This window comes from Schistocerca americana, chromosome 1 (genome assembly GCF_021461395.2).
Source record: "Schistocerca americana isolate TAMUIC-IGC-003095 chromosome 1, iqSchAmer2.1, whole genome shotgun sequence".
Taxonomy (NCBI): Eukaryota; Metazoa; Arthropoda; class Insecta; order Orthoptera; family Acrididae; genus Schistocerca; species Schistocerca americana.
In genome coordinates this window covers 381,958,918-381,974,564 of record NC_060119.1, presented here as the reverse complement: position 1 = coordinate 381,974,564, position 15,647 = coordinate 381,958,918, and the positions used below count along the sequence as shown (strand labels likewise).

The following is a 15,647-nucleotide window of genomic DNA, read 5'->3' as shown; positions in this document are numbered from 1 at the left end:
AGCTTTATGAAAATGCCGAGGACATGAGTAGTTTTTTCTGCGAGTGAAGAGTTCCAAGGAGCAAGATAATGCATGACGCTCTCGATCAGAGTTATCGCTCAACAAAAACACAAATTAAAGCCTGATCTTCCCTAACTGCAGCAGGCCTCACTTCAAGGTCTTCAATGGATTCTTGAGACTGCATAGTCCTCAGTCTTTTAGCTGTTCTGATGTATTCAGAAACCTCAACTGTTATCTTGGGACTTTTATTCATAAACAATGTGAAATCAGAATGTAATGAGTAGGCACCCAAATCACAAACCATAACTGAATAAATTCATTTTTTTTTTCTAGAAAAGAATATAAATGAGAGCTATCCGAAGATGAAGCAAGATCGTAAGTTTCTAATACACAAAGCAAAATTAGTAAATCTATATATTCTTATATCCTTCCTCGGGGTACCCATGATCTTCTTACTAAATTTCAACAAAATCAGTTCAGCGGGTCAAACATGATGCATGATTTGGCAGTTTTTCATGCAAGTCAGTGTTTATATCATCATATACCCTGAGCTATCTGCGTAAAACAATATAATTCTGCAGGTATATTCAGTGATATACGTGAATACTATCTGCAAAATCTGTCTGAAACACAGTTAGTAGTAAAGAAGTGAGCAATTTTTGTCAGGTAATTATACTGCATGAATACCGAAAATGCAGTAAGCGATAATTTTCATTTTGTTTTTACTCATTTTGCAGAAATGTAAGAGTGAAAAAGCTTCACAAAGGTTTGAAATTACGCGTAAATTTTGTTGCAAATAACTAAGTGCTCTCATTCTCAAATACTGAATAGTACACATAGCAGCTACACATTACACAAGGTGTATATCATGCAACAAATAGTGTGGAAGTAGGGATTATACACACTGAAGACTACATAAGCATTGTATTCATTATTGTGACACATATCGCATAGCATATCTCAACCAATAAAAGCATTTTCACAAATATGATGAAGTTCAAAAGTCAGAGACTATATATTTTACACAAATTCATGTAATATTATACCACTCAGCAAGTATCTTGTATGACTGAATTTCTAGAGTAGCCTATGGTTTTCCTCAGGGATCAAGCTATCTCCTTACTACATTTCATCGCAATCTATTCAACAGGTTAGTAATAGTAAATTTAAACGTCATGCATGATGTGTCGGTTTTTGCACATGTGTGTTTGTGATGTCATATACCCTGAAATATGTGTTGTGAAATGACATAATTTTGCAGGTACATTCATTGAAATATGTGAACACTGTCTGCAAAATGTGTCACGAATCCAGTTAGTAGTAAAGAAATAATAAAATTACAATGAAATGAACACCCTTAGCTGCTTACAGGCATTGACATACATCAACGGGGACAGATGAAAATGTGTGCCCCGACCGGGACTCGAAACCGGGATCTCCTGCTCACATGGCAGACGCTCTATCCATTGAGCCACCGAGGACACAGAGGATAGCGCGACTGCAGGGATTTATCTCTGGCATGCCTCCCGCGAAATGCACATTCTCAACGTATTGTCCCACGCTACATTCGTAGTGCCCCGCCCATTTTACTCATTACTCACGGCACGTTGCCGATTCCCGTAAGAGTTAGGGCACTGTTTGTGCATTCACCCAGAAGAAGAAGATGGTCAAGTGGCCGGTGAGCCTTATATATACACACACACTAAGATGGTATCTGTTCTTTCGGACATGTTTGAAAGAACAGATACCATCGGTGACCATGCAGCTCGTTAGAATGAAATTACAATTAAATAAACACCCTTAGCTGCTTACAGCCGTTGACATACGTCAACGGGGACAGATACCATCTTAGTTTATATATATAGTTAAGGCTCACCGGCCACTTGACCATCTTCTTCTTCTGTGCGAATGCACAAACAGTGCCCGAACTCTTACGGGAATCGGCAATGCGCCGCGAGTAATGAGTAAAATGGGCGGGGGCACTACGAATGTAGTGCGGGACAATACGTTGAGAATGTGGGTTTCGCGGGAGGTGTGCCAGAGATAAATCCCTGCAGTCGCGCTATCCTCTGTGTCCTCGGTGGCTCAATGGATAGAGCGTCTGCCATATGAGCAGGAGATCCCGGGTTCGAGTCCCGGTCGGGGCACACATTTTCATCTGTCCCCGTTGATGTATGTCAATGCCTGTAAGCAGCTAAGGGTGTTCATTTCATTGTAATTTCATTCTAACGAGCTACACGGTCACCGATGGTATCTGTTCTTTCGGACATGTCCGAAATAACAGATACCATCTTAATATATATGTAAAGAAGTACTAAATTAAAACATCATGCCTGATGCGGGAATGTGGTAAGCAGTAAACTTTATTGGTTTAATAATTTTGTGTGTGTGTGTGTAGGGGGGAGGGGGGGGGGGGGAGCAGCAAGAAAAGGTTTTGTTGTAAAGATTGGAAATTATATGTAAGGTTCGTTGCAGGTCACCAAGTACTCTCGTTCTCAAATACCGGTAGAATAAATTCTGAGTATTTGTACCTCATAGCCTATACATCTTTTTCACTTCTACCCATCAGACACCCACACCCCACTCCCCTTCCCATTTGATAAGTAGGTGGTTTTTGCCCTCACAACAATTCTTTCCAGAGAGTAGGTGATATGGGTACCAAGTTAGGTAGAAATCGTCCATTGGTTTCGGAGATGTGCAACATACATACATTTTTATTATATGTCAGGATATCTTTTTTTCTGTGATCCAGTTTTGATGAAATAAAGTCTATGCAGTTCCCAAAGCTGTATTCAAGTTACTTCCAAAAACCTCATGAAAATTCATCTAGTAGTTTTGGAGATCAGAGTGTTAAAGACAAACAGACAGACACAAAGGTTCTACAGATTTATTTTTAGTATAGATAAGTTAAAGCAGTTTCATAAGTAAATTCAAGAATTCAAAGAAACTGTATACATCTGCCATATTTAATCACGAATGAGGTGCAGTTTGTGCAAATGCATATCTGTACAATAACATTCCAAAGGGGTCATCCATTAATTGGGTGAAGGGTTTTCTCCAAAACTCCCACCTCCCCCCTTGGTGAGATGTGGTAGGACTCACCACCCCGTCCCTCAAGTGAAGTTCACCCCATAGTCAAGTAAAAATACATAAAAATGAAATTTTTTATTTGTTGTAAACACTGATTAAAACACATGGATTAGGTAAGGGTGGGGAAGGAAGTCAAAAAATTCTCCAAGAAAACAGTGTTAACCATTTTGACAAATCCCTAAAAAATTGAACTTTTATTGGTATATTACACACATTAAATGGCACTGAATCTTTTCTTATTTTGCAGATGAGAGACAACATTGTTTGTACCTTCCTTTGAGCCATACTATGCGAAGTTTTTCCGTCTCTTGACTGAGGGAATTATCAGCGAACTTCAGCTTAGCATTCTTCCACAAAGGATTAGCTTCTTGCTCGCACATGTGTTTTGACTTGTGGACACACAGCTTAACATACACAATGTAAAGTTTATATACAAATTCATGTTCAACACAATAGCTTTGACTTTATATGTGCTGTAAATTCACGTTGAGCATAACAGCACTGGCCTTATATGCATTGCAGAGTGTCACGATGGACTCACTGAATGACATGCAGTGATTTCGACCAGTGCGGCAAAGAACTCCCTGAATGAAATCTGATACCCATGCAGCACTTGTTTCAAATTGGGGAAACCCAGGCAGGCACACATGTAAGACAGTCAGTTCCATTCACAGATGCCATAAGGATTAGTGAGCACTCTTACACTGCCTATTATAACACCACCACCACCACCCCCCCTCCCTCCTCAGTTTGAGCTCACATAATTAATGGACTGGACAAAGTAGATGCAGATGGGCTATTCACATGTGCATTGTCAAATTTTCTCTGAATGACTAGTAAGAAGAAGAGGACAAAGAAGATGAAAATGATGATTATGAATGATTGTTGTTGTTGTGGTCTTCAGTCCTGAGACTGGTTTGATGCAGCTCTCCATGCTACTCTATCCTGTGCAAGCTTCTTCATCTCCCAGTACCTACTGCAACCTACATCCTTCTGAATCTGCTTAGTGTATTCATCTCTTGGTCTCCCTCTACGATTTTTACCCTCCACGCTGCCCTCCAATGCTAAATTTGTGATCCCTTGATGCCTCAAAACATGGCCTACCAACCGATCCCTTCTTCTAGTCAAGTTGTGCCACAAACTTCTCTTCTCCCCAATCCTATCCAATACCTCCTCATTAGTTACGTGATCTACCCACCTTATCTTCAGCATCTTCTGTAGCACCACATTTCGAAAGCTTCTATTCTCTTCTTGTCCAAACTACTTATCATCCATGTTTCACTTCCATACATGGCTACACTCCATACAAATACTTTCAGAAACAACTTCCTGACACATAAATCTATACTCGATGTTAACAAATTTCTCTTCTTCACAAACGCTTTCCTTGCCATTGCCAGTCTACATTTTATATCCTCTCTACTTCGACCATCATCAGTTATTTTACTCCCTAAATAGCAAAACTCCTTTACTACTTTAAGTGTCTCATTTCCTAATCTAATTCCCTCAGCATCACCCGATTTAATTTGACTACATTCCATTATCCTTGTTTTGCTTTTGTTGATGTTCATCTTATATCCTCCTTTCAAGACACTGTTCATTCCGTTCAACTGCTCTTCCAAGTCCTTTGTTGTCTCTGACAGAATTACAATGTCATCGGCGAACCTCAAAGTTTTTACTTCTTCTCCATGAATTTTAATACTTACTCCGAATTTTTCTTTTGTTTCCTTTACTGCTTGCTCAATATACAGATTGAATAAGATCGGGGACAGGCTACAACCCTGTCTCACTCCTTTCCCAACCACTGCTTCCCTTTCATGCCCCTCGACTCTTATAACTGCCATCTGGTTTCTGTACAAATTGTAAATAGCCTTTCGCTCCCTGTATTTTACCCCTGCCACCTTCAGAATTTGAAAGAGAGTATTCCAGTTAACATTGTCAAAAGCTTTCTCTAAGTCTACAAATGCTAGAAACATAGGTTTGCCTTTTCTTAATCTTTCTTCTAAGATAAGTCGTAAGGTTAGTATTGCCTCACGTGTTCCAACATTTCTACGGAATCCAAACTGATCTTCCCCGAGGTCCGCTTCTACCAGTTTTTCCATTCGTCTGTAAAGAATTCGCGTTAGTATTTTGCAGCTGTGACTTATTAAACTGATAGTTCGGTAATTTTCACATCTGTCAACACCTGCTTTCTTTGGGATTGGAATTATTATATTCTTCTTGAAGTCTGAGGGTATTTCGCCTGCCTCATACATCTTGCTCACCAGATGGTAGAGTTTTGTCATGACTGGCTCTCCCAAGGCCATCAGTAGTTCTAATGGAATGTTGTCTATTCCCGGGGACTTGTTTCGACTCAGGTCTTTCAGTGCTCTGTCAAACTCTTCACGCAGTATTTTATCTCCCATTTCGTCTTCATCTACATCCTCTTCCATTTCCATAATATTGTCCTCAAGTACATCATCCTTGTATAAACCCTCTATATACTCCTTCCACCTTTCTGCCTTCCCTTCTTTGCTTAGAACTGGGTTGCCATCTGAGCTCTTGATATTCATACAAGTGGTTCTCTTCTCTCCAAAGGTCTCTTTAATTTTCCTGTACGCAGTATCTATCTTACCCCTAGTGAGACAAGCCTCTACATCCTTACATTTGTCCTCTAGCCATCCCTGCTTAGCCATTTTGCACTTCCTGTCGATCTCATTTTTGAGACGTTTGTATTCCTTTTTGCCTGCTTCATTTACTGCATTTTTATATTTTTTCCTTTCATTAATTAAATTCAATATTTCTTCTGTTACCCAAGGATTTCTATTAGCCCTCATCTTTTTACCTACTTGATCGTCTGGTGCCTTCACTACTTCATCCCTCAGAGCTACCCATTCTTCTTCTACTGTATTTCTTTCCCCCATTCCTGTCAATTGTTCCCTTATGCTCTCCCTCAAACTCTCTACGACCTCTGGTTCTTTCAGTTTATCCAGGTCCCATCTCCTTAAATTCCCACCTTTTTGCAGTTTCTTCAGTTTCAATCTGCAGTTCATAACCAATAGATTGTGGTCAGAATCCACATCTGCCCCTGGAAATGTCTTACAATTTAAAACCTGGTTCCTAAATCTCTGTCTTACCATTATATAATCTATCTGATACCTTTTAGTATCTCCAGGATTCTTCCAGGTATACAACCTTCTTTTATGATTCTTGAACTAAGTGTTAGCTATGATTAAGCTATGCTCTGTGCAAAATTCTACAAGGCGGCTTCCTCTTTCATTTCTTCCCCCCAGTCAATATTCACCTACTATGTTTCCTTCTTTCCCTTTTCCTACTGACGAATTCCAGTCACCCATGACTATTAAATTTTCATCTCCCTTCACTACCTGAATAATTTCTTTTATCTCGTCATACATTTCATCAATTTCTTCATCATCTGCAGAGCTAGTTGGCATATAAACTTGTACTACTGTAGTAGGCATGGGCTTTGTGTCGATCTTGGCCACAATAATGCGTTCACTATGCTGTTTGTAGTAGCTTAGCCGCACTCCAATTTTTTTATTCATTATTAAACCTACTCCTGCATTACCCCTATTTGATTTTGTATTTATAACCCTGTAATCACCTGACCAAAAGTCTTGTTCCTCCTGCCACCGAACTTCACTAACTCCCACTATATCTAACTTTAACCTATCCATTTCCCTTTTTAAATTTTCTAACCTACCTGCCCGATTAAGGGATCTGACATTCCACGCTCCGATCCGTAGAACGCCAGTTTTCTTTCTCCTGATAACGACGTCCTCTTGAGTAGTCCCCGCCCGGAGATCCGAATGGGGGACTATTTTACCTCCGGAATATTTTACCCAAGAGGACGCCATCATCATTTAATGATACAGTAAAGTTGCATGTCCTCGGGAAAAATTACGGCTGTAGTTTCCCCTTGCTTTCAGCCGTTCGCAGTACCAGCACAGCAAGGCCGTTTTGGTTAGTGTTACAAGGCCAGATCAGTCAATCATCCAGACTGTTGCCCTTGCAACTACTGAAAAGGCTGCTGCCCCTCTTCAGGAATCACACGTTTGTCTGGCCTCTCAACAGATACCCCTCCGTTGTGGTTGCACCTACGGTACGGCTATCTGTATCGCTGAGGCACGCAAGCCTCCCCACCAACGGCAAGGTCCATGGTTCATGGGAGTGGTATGAATGATTGATGCAATACAATTAATTTACATAACATTTCCTAAGCTATCTTCCATATTTCTTCCCTTAACTTATTCCTCATATTGACTGGATGGCTGGCATAACAAAGTGCTAGTTTACCCTGAACTAGAAGAATCATCTAGTCCATCATTAAATGTTTTTGTTTGTACACCACAAGTGAACCGTAGCTGCTGAAATGCACACTGCTGGTGAAACATCAGAGTACTGGCAGAGAACAGACTGACAAAAACAGCTGACACACACCATGAATGCAATCAACAGGTGTGATAAAGGCAAGAGAAAACTGTGCTGCTCACACCGAAAGCCTTCTTGGCTACCTGCCATAAACTTCTGATGGGTCCTAATGTGGTGCCCATTTGGAGTGCATGTTTTGCAAATGCAGGGTCCTCTTCACTCTGCCTGCACTGAGTGCAATATGCACCGACCCTAAACGTACCTGCAAATGATTCTAAAAATATGTCAAAACATGTTTGGGCATTAAAAAAAAAAAGGTTGTTTTGATAATAAGCAGATCTGTGTTAGCATAACTTAGTCAGCAAACATGGCTTACATTAGAGATTAAAAAGCAAATGATCATGAATCTTTTCAGTTATCTGCTCTCCCATGATATATTTAATGTACAATTGTTTTTGAAAACTTTGCCATTGCTGTGAAACCTACTCAGTAAAGTCCTTTTTTTTAAAAATAATAAAAAATCTGTGATGATGTATGATGTGGGTAGTTCACACTTCTTTTAAGGATGCTTCACTATTATGAGTACATAGCTGTTGGACTGTTTACTAGTATAATGCAAGTGACTTAAAGAAAAGAAATGGATGACATATAACATAAAATTCAATATGTATACACATTTATAACAGAGTTTTGTTAAGCTAATACTCTCAAGTTACATTTAAGTGACCACCTGCCAAAAGCCTGAATAGTCATCTTTCGCGCTGCAGACCGCTGCAAGACGTACAGCAAGAGTATCAATGAAATTCTGCAAGATACCCACAGGGATGTGGAGCCATGCGGACTCCAGTGTCATGGCCAGCTGCACTAGGTTTCTTGGTTGAAGATAAATGAAACGAACAGCCCGATCAACATAGTCCCACAAAATCTTGATTGGGTTTAAACCCAAGGACTTTCATGACCAGGGGAGTAAAGTAAACTCATCCTCATGCTCTTCGAATCAAGTAGACACACTGCAAGCTCTGTGATATATTGCAACGTCATGCTAGCAGATGCCTTCGTGCTGGAAAAAAAAAACAGCATTTAGGGGCGAATTTGGTCCTAAGTATAGATGCACACTTGTGTTGATCCATAGTGCCTTCCAGAATGACGAGATTCTCCAGGGAATGCCACGAAAACATTCCCCAAACCATAATGCTCCCCCTCCAGACCGGATCCTTCCAACCATTTGTTATAGAGAGTCTACTTTCAGGCATTTCACGCCCAATGGAGCATAAAATGTGATTCATCTGAAAAGGCCACCAAGTTATCACTCAGTGGACATTTTAACAACCCTACCACAACAAACGTCAAAATTTTAATAACAATTGTGGTGTTGCTCACGCTGCTAAATACTGCATTTTCGGGCAACATCAGTCATATTATGTGGCAGGTGTCATTAAAGCACAGTTAATAGTCATTTCATGTAATAATGAAAAAACTAGGCACTCATCTTTTTGTGTTTCCCACGCGGGTCTCGTATTATCATGGCTCAATCGTTGAAAATCTAGGTGGTTATGATTCCAAGCTCGGATGCAAAGAGGCCTAGGTTTTATTCTGCTATATTCAAAAGTTTTGTAGATGCGCTTCTCAAACCAAACTTGGAGATTAAACTTTTCAAAGTTAGCACAGTGGTGATGTAAAAAAAATAATCAGCACTCCAAATTCAAGTTACACTTCCTTTTAACTGCTTTTATTGTAATATCACGTATCACACAAAACATCACTTCACAATACAAAACATACTTGAAAACATCTTCCTCACATTTTATAAGCCAACTATAATATGCGTCTTTCCAACATGATATCCAAGACTTGACTTTCTCAAGGTCAGACTCTCTAACAACTTAACAACTAACTAACTATCACTTACGCGACCAAAAATCAGAGTTATAAGTACGTCAAAGATCATAGTGACAAAAGAAAGAAAACACATAAGAATAATATCATTGCAATATAAACATATCGATGTATCACATATGAAATCAAATCTGAATATTGTCTCAGAAATATGTTAACTACTTTACAGAAACACAGTAAAATATTACTGGTATCGAGAGGTTCAGGTGAGGTACCATAATGGTTACGTAATTCAAGTACCATTACAACATCCAGTTGTGGTATTGGTGTGCAAATTCCATCCTTCATTGTCAATGAACAGCAATCAGCACAGCGCATGAACCAGGCACCTACTGTGGAGGCCCGTACACAGCAATATTTGCTGAATGATTGTTGACCAGCCACTGTTGGTAGCCCCTTGGTTCATGGCCAAAGGTGCACCACAGTTGTCTTTCGTGGAGCTTGTTTCGGATAATGCCCCTTTTTCATTCTTAGTATACAGGGTGGAGAAAAATTGTGTAATTTTAACCCTGGATAGCTGATGGACTTTACTGAGTAGGTTTCACAGCAATGCCAAAGTTTTCAAAAACAACTGTACATTAAAAAAAAAAAACAGTCCAACAGCTATATACTCATACATATAATAGTGAAGAATCCTTAAAAGAAGTGTGAACTATCCACATCATACATCATCACAGATTTTTTTTTTATTATTTTTAAAAAAAGGACTTTACTGAGTAGGTTTTACATCAATGGCAAAGTTTTCAAAAACAATTGTACATTAAAACTTTGCTATTGCTGTGAAACCTACTTAGTAAAGTCATTTTTTTAAAAACAATAAAGAATCTGTGATGATGTATGATGTGGGTAGTTCACACTTCTTTTAAGGATGCTTCACTATTATATGTATGAGTATATAGCTGTTGGACTGTTTACTAGTACAGGGTGATTCAAAAAGAATACCACAACTTTAGGAATTTAAAACTCTGCAACGACAAAAGGCAGAGCTAAGCACTATCTGTCAGCGAATTAAGGGAGCTATAAAGTTTCATTTAGTTGTACATTTGTTCGCTTGAGGCGCTGTTGACTAGGCGTCAGCGTCAGTTGATGCTAAGATGGCGACCGCTCAACAGATGAATCTTTCGTTTCAAAGATTGTGTTTAGTGATGAAGCAACTTTCCACACTAACGGGAAAGTCAACCGTCACAATGTCTGTATATGGGGCACTGAGAATCCGCGGGAAACAACTCAGTATGAATGTGACTCGCCTAAGGTGAACGTTTTCTGTGCCATTTCAGCCAATAAAGTTTTTGGTCCCTTTTTCTTCGAAGGTGCTACTGTAACTGGACTACAGTATCTGGAGATGTTAGAGAATTGGCTGTTCCCTCAGCTCGAACAAGAAGCACAACAATTCATATTTCAGCAGGATGGAGCGCCACCACATTGGCACTTATCTTAACGTCAACTACCCGAGGTGATGGATCGGCCGCCAGGTAGCCCGTGACAGAGCACTTCATCACTGGCCTCCATGAAGCCCTGATCTTACCCCCTGTGATTTTTTCTTATGGGGGTATGTTAAGGATATGGTGTTTCGGCCACCTCTCCCAGCCACCATTGATGATTTGAAACGAGAAATAACAGCAGCTATCCAAACTGTTACGCCTGATATGCTACAGAGAGTGTGGAACGAGTTGGAGTATCGGGTTGATATTGATCGAGTGTCTGGAGGGGGCCATATTGAACATCTCTGAACTTGTTTTTGAGTGAAAAAAAACTTTTTAAATACTCTTTGTAATGATGTATAACAGAAGGTTATATTATGTTTCTTTCATTAAATACACATTTTTAAAGTTGTGGTATTCTTTTTGAATCACCCTGTATAATGCAAGTGACTTAAAGGAAAGAAATGGATGACTTGTAACATAAGATTCAATATGTATACAGATTTATAACAGAGTTTTGTTAAGCTAATACTCTCAAGTTACATTTAAGTGACCACCCGCCAAAAGCCTGAATAGTCATCTTTCGCGCTGCAGACCGCTGCAAGAAGTACAGCAAGAGTATCAATGAAATTCTGCAAGATACCCACAGGGATGTGGAGCCATGCTGACTCCAGTGTCATGGCCAGCTGCACTAGGTTTCTTGGTTGAAGATCAATGAAACGAACAGCCCGATCAACGTGGTCCCACTAAATCTTGATTGGGTTTAAACCCAAGAACTTTCGTGACCAGGGGAGTAAAGTGAACTCATCCTCATGTTCTTCGAATCAAGCAGACACACTGCAAGCTCTGCGATATATTGCATCGTCATGCTAGCAGATGCCTTTGCGCTGAAGGTGGGGTTGGGGGTAGGGGGGGTGGGGGGAGGGGGGGGGGGGGTACGGGGGGGAACAGCAGCATTTAGGGGCGAATATGGTCCTAAGTATAGATGCATACTTGTATTGATCCATAGTACCTTCCAGAATGATGAGATTCCCCAGGGAATGCCACGAAAACATACACCAAACCATAATGCTCCCTCCTCCAGACTGGATCCTTCCAACCATTTGTTCCAGAGAGTCTACTTTCAGGCATTTCACGCCCAATGGAGCATAAAATGTGATTCATCTGAAAGGGCACCAAGTTACCACTCAGTGGACATCCAATTGTGGTATTGGTGTGCAAATTCCATCGTTCATTGTCAATGAACAGCAATCAGCGCAGCGCATGAACCAGGCACCTACTGTGGAGGTCCGTATACAGCAATATTTGCTGAATGATTGTTGAGCAGCCACTGTTGGTAGCCCCTTGGTTCATGGCCAAAGGTGCACCACAGTTGTCTTTCTTGGAGCTTGTTTCGGATACTGCCACTTTTTCATTCTCAGTATACAGGGTGGAGAAAAATTGTGTAATTTTAACCCTGGATAGCTGATGCTAGTAGAAACCAAAATTACTAATATTGTTTAGGTCGACAATGCACCATTTTTAAACAACAGAAACTGGGCACCATGCGCTCCAATTGGCCGTGGGACTGTCCTTTTGCCATTCGTCAGTTGATGGGCAGCACTATGGTTGTTGGTTCACAAATACAAACGTCCCTGGCCCCGTCACTGCCCCAATGTGGTACGCACACGTGTTGAATAGGTCTTGCTGTTTGTCTCCACCTCATGTCAGAGGTATTCACACGTAAGTTTTGCTTCGGAGCACAAACAGGTCATCTGCAATTTAGTCCAACAGAAAGCATGGCAGCACAGTATTCGTTTAAAGAACAACAAGATATGGTTTTTGTTTGTGGACTAGCCAATGGTAACGCACACAAAGCTCCATGGTTGTATGAGGAATAGTACCCAGCAAGACGCCATCCACACCAGCAAATGTTTACAGCAATTCACTGGCAACCTGGTGAAATAGGCTCATTAGTGGGATATCATGGTGATGCTGGAAGACCTTGAACACGACGGGATGCTGAATTTGAAGTGACTGCGATTTAGTCCTACAGTGAGCATGGCAGCACAGTATTCATTTAAAGAACAACGAGATATGGTTTTTGTTTGTGGACTAGCCAATGGTAACGCACACAAAGCTCGATGGTTGTATGAGGAATGGTACCCAGCAAGAAGCCATCCACACCAGCAAATGTTTACAGCAATTCACTGGCAACCTGGTGAAATAGGCTCATTAGTGGGATACCATGGTGATGCTGGAAGACCTTGAACACGACGGGATGCTGCATTTGAAGAGACTGCGATTTAGTCCTACAGTAAGCATGGCAGCACAGTATTCATTTAAAGAACAACGAGATATGGTTTTTGTTTGTGGACTAGCCAATGGTAACGCACACAAAGCTCGATGGTTGTATGAGGAATGGTACCCAGCAAGAAGCCATCCACATCAGCAAATGTTTACAGCAATTCACTGGCGACCTGGTGAAATAGGCTCGTTAGTGGGATATCATGGTGATGCTGGAAGACCTCTAACACGACGGGATGCTGCATTTGAAGAGACTGTTTTCGAGTGCTTCGAGGAAGCACCTAAGACAATTACTCGAGCAGTTGGACATGACATGGGGGTCACTCATCGGTTAGTCTGGGAGGCTTTGAGGGATGACAACCAGCATCCATTCAGTATCCACCCTGTCCAAGACCTAAATCATGTGGCAGACTATGAAAGTAGGCTAGGGTTTTGCCAGTATTTTCTGCAAAGTGTTGCACGAGATCCTGACTTCCCCACCATTGTGTTGTTTACCGAAGAGTGGACATGCCATTGGGATTCCCTTTACATCACTCAGAACGTTCATTGCTGGGCAAGGGGAAATCCTCACATCATGTGCGTACATGGATACCAGGAACAATTTTTGCTCAACATCTGGGCAGGCATTGTGTGTGACCATCTGATTGGGCCAGTCCCCAATTTACCAGGGCAAATTACCTTCACTTTTTGCAAGAAACTCTACCCGACCTGCTGGAAGATGTTCCCTAGGTCATATGGCTATGCACATGGTTGCAACATGATGGGGTGCCCGCACATAACGGCCGTACTGTGGGCAGATATTTAAATGAACTCTTTGGCAGATGGGTAATTGGCGGAGGGCTCGTAGGACATGGCCCCTGCAATCACCAGACCTCATGCCACCGGACTTTTTCCTACGGGGACTCTTCAAGGTTCTAGTTCACCCATCCAGACGCCAACCACCTAGAAACGAAGAGGAATTAATGGATTGCTTTCAAAATGGTGCCAAACACATCATTGTAAAGCCGGGAATCTTTGAAAGAGTTCAGCAAAACACCATTCGACATTGCCAAGCTCGTGTGACATCAAAGGGTCGCCAGTTTGAGCACCTGCTTTCAGTAAACAATGCCCTAGCTACTAAAACGGCCCTTTTCAGAGCCAACACAATTACTTTCTGTACGCGAACTAACATCTGTTGACAGGTTTGTTCCTAGTATGCATTATCATAAAACTACAATGGATGTGTCGGGCCCCGCGGATTCGCCCACAGGCCCCAGAGTGGAAGGCTGGCATGCTACCACCGAGCAGGCGGGTCGCCATGGATACATCGCGATCTCTGGCAGGCAAAGCATTCGTGGTCGTGCATTGTCCAGAGCATCCGGCAACAGGTCAATCCTGTGGCCAATCAGAGCGTGTGGTACCAAGTTTTCTGTATTTTCAAAATTGTGCGTTGTCAACCTACACAACATTAGCAATTTTGGTTCCCACTGGCATCAGCTATCCAGGGTTAAAATTTCGTGACATAATTTTTCTCCACCCTGTACTTTAATCACGGTGGCACATGAACAGTGTAAAAACTTGGCCATTTCGGAAATGCTTCCAATCATGGCCCAAAAGCATATGCTCCTGCCCTTTTTGGACATCGGATAAATCGCTCTGTTTTGGAATTATGACAATGGCTGCACTGTTTTCTGCATCCCCAGACATGCTTTATGTATCCTCCACTACTAGTGCTGCCACCTGCCATCTGTGAATGGTTGCATGTTGACATCAAACACAGGCAAAGGTCACATTAATGTCACCGGACCATGTACTAATACTATGTTGGTTAATTCAACAAGTATAACGTCTACCTGTATTAACTACCATCATAATGAAATTTTTTATTAGTTTGTTTCAATTTTTTTTAGTTGGAGAAATTAACTAGCAATATTTACAACAAATATTCATTTTAACAGGAGCCATTAATATTTCAAAACAATACAATACTACAAATTTCTTATCATAAATGATATTTTAACTGACAAATAGACAAAAAATTGTTTTTTGATTGTGTGTGTGTGTGTGTGTGTGTGTGTGTGTGTGAGTGATATGCAAAACTGTGTACCATAGAGAGTGGTGACATAAGTGAATATCATTCAAATCTCATAGAAGTTTTCTGGATTAAGGAACTCCACTGTAACTGTCTCAAAAACATCAGTTTCATGTAGTGACGGTTTCTTTGCAATATGATGCAACACCATATGCAGAAAGCTTTTATGATAAAGGAATGAAATGAAACGAAATGAAATGATCATATGGCATTGTTGGCTGGGAAGCCCCATGTGGGGGAGTTCGGCTGCCATATTGCAAGTCCTTTTTAGTTGACGCCACTTCGGCAACTTGCGGGTCAATGATGATGAAAACGATGATGAAGGACACATCACACCCAGTCCGCTGCTGGGAATCAAACCTCGGCCCACTGCGTGGTAGGCGGAAACGCTACCGCTACGCTACAGAGGTGGCCATGTAAAAGGAATGATTATAATGAAAAGGCAGCTCAATAATTCTAACAAGATGTATTAACATCAGCCGACTGCAGAAATGAAGATATATTAAATAGGA

The 15,647-nt window shown here is 41.1% G+C and overlaps 1 protein-coding gene and 1 non-coding gene across 2 annotated transcripts in view; one reads left to right on the top strand and one right to left on the bottom strand.

The window, feature by feature from the left end:
- The window catches only part of LOC124601260, a 235,693-nt gene that overhangs the window by 195,439 nt on the left and 24,607 nt on the right, over positions 1-15,647 (bottom strand). The window lies entirely within an intron of this gene.
- Trnai-uau lies at positions 2,075-2,147 on the top strand. The gene has a single exon. It is a non-coding gene; the product is annotated as a tRNA-Ile (tRNA).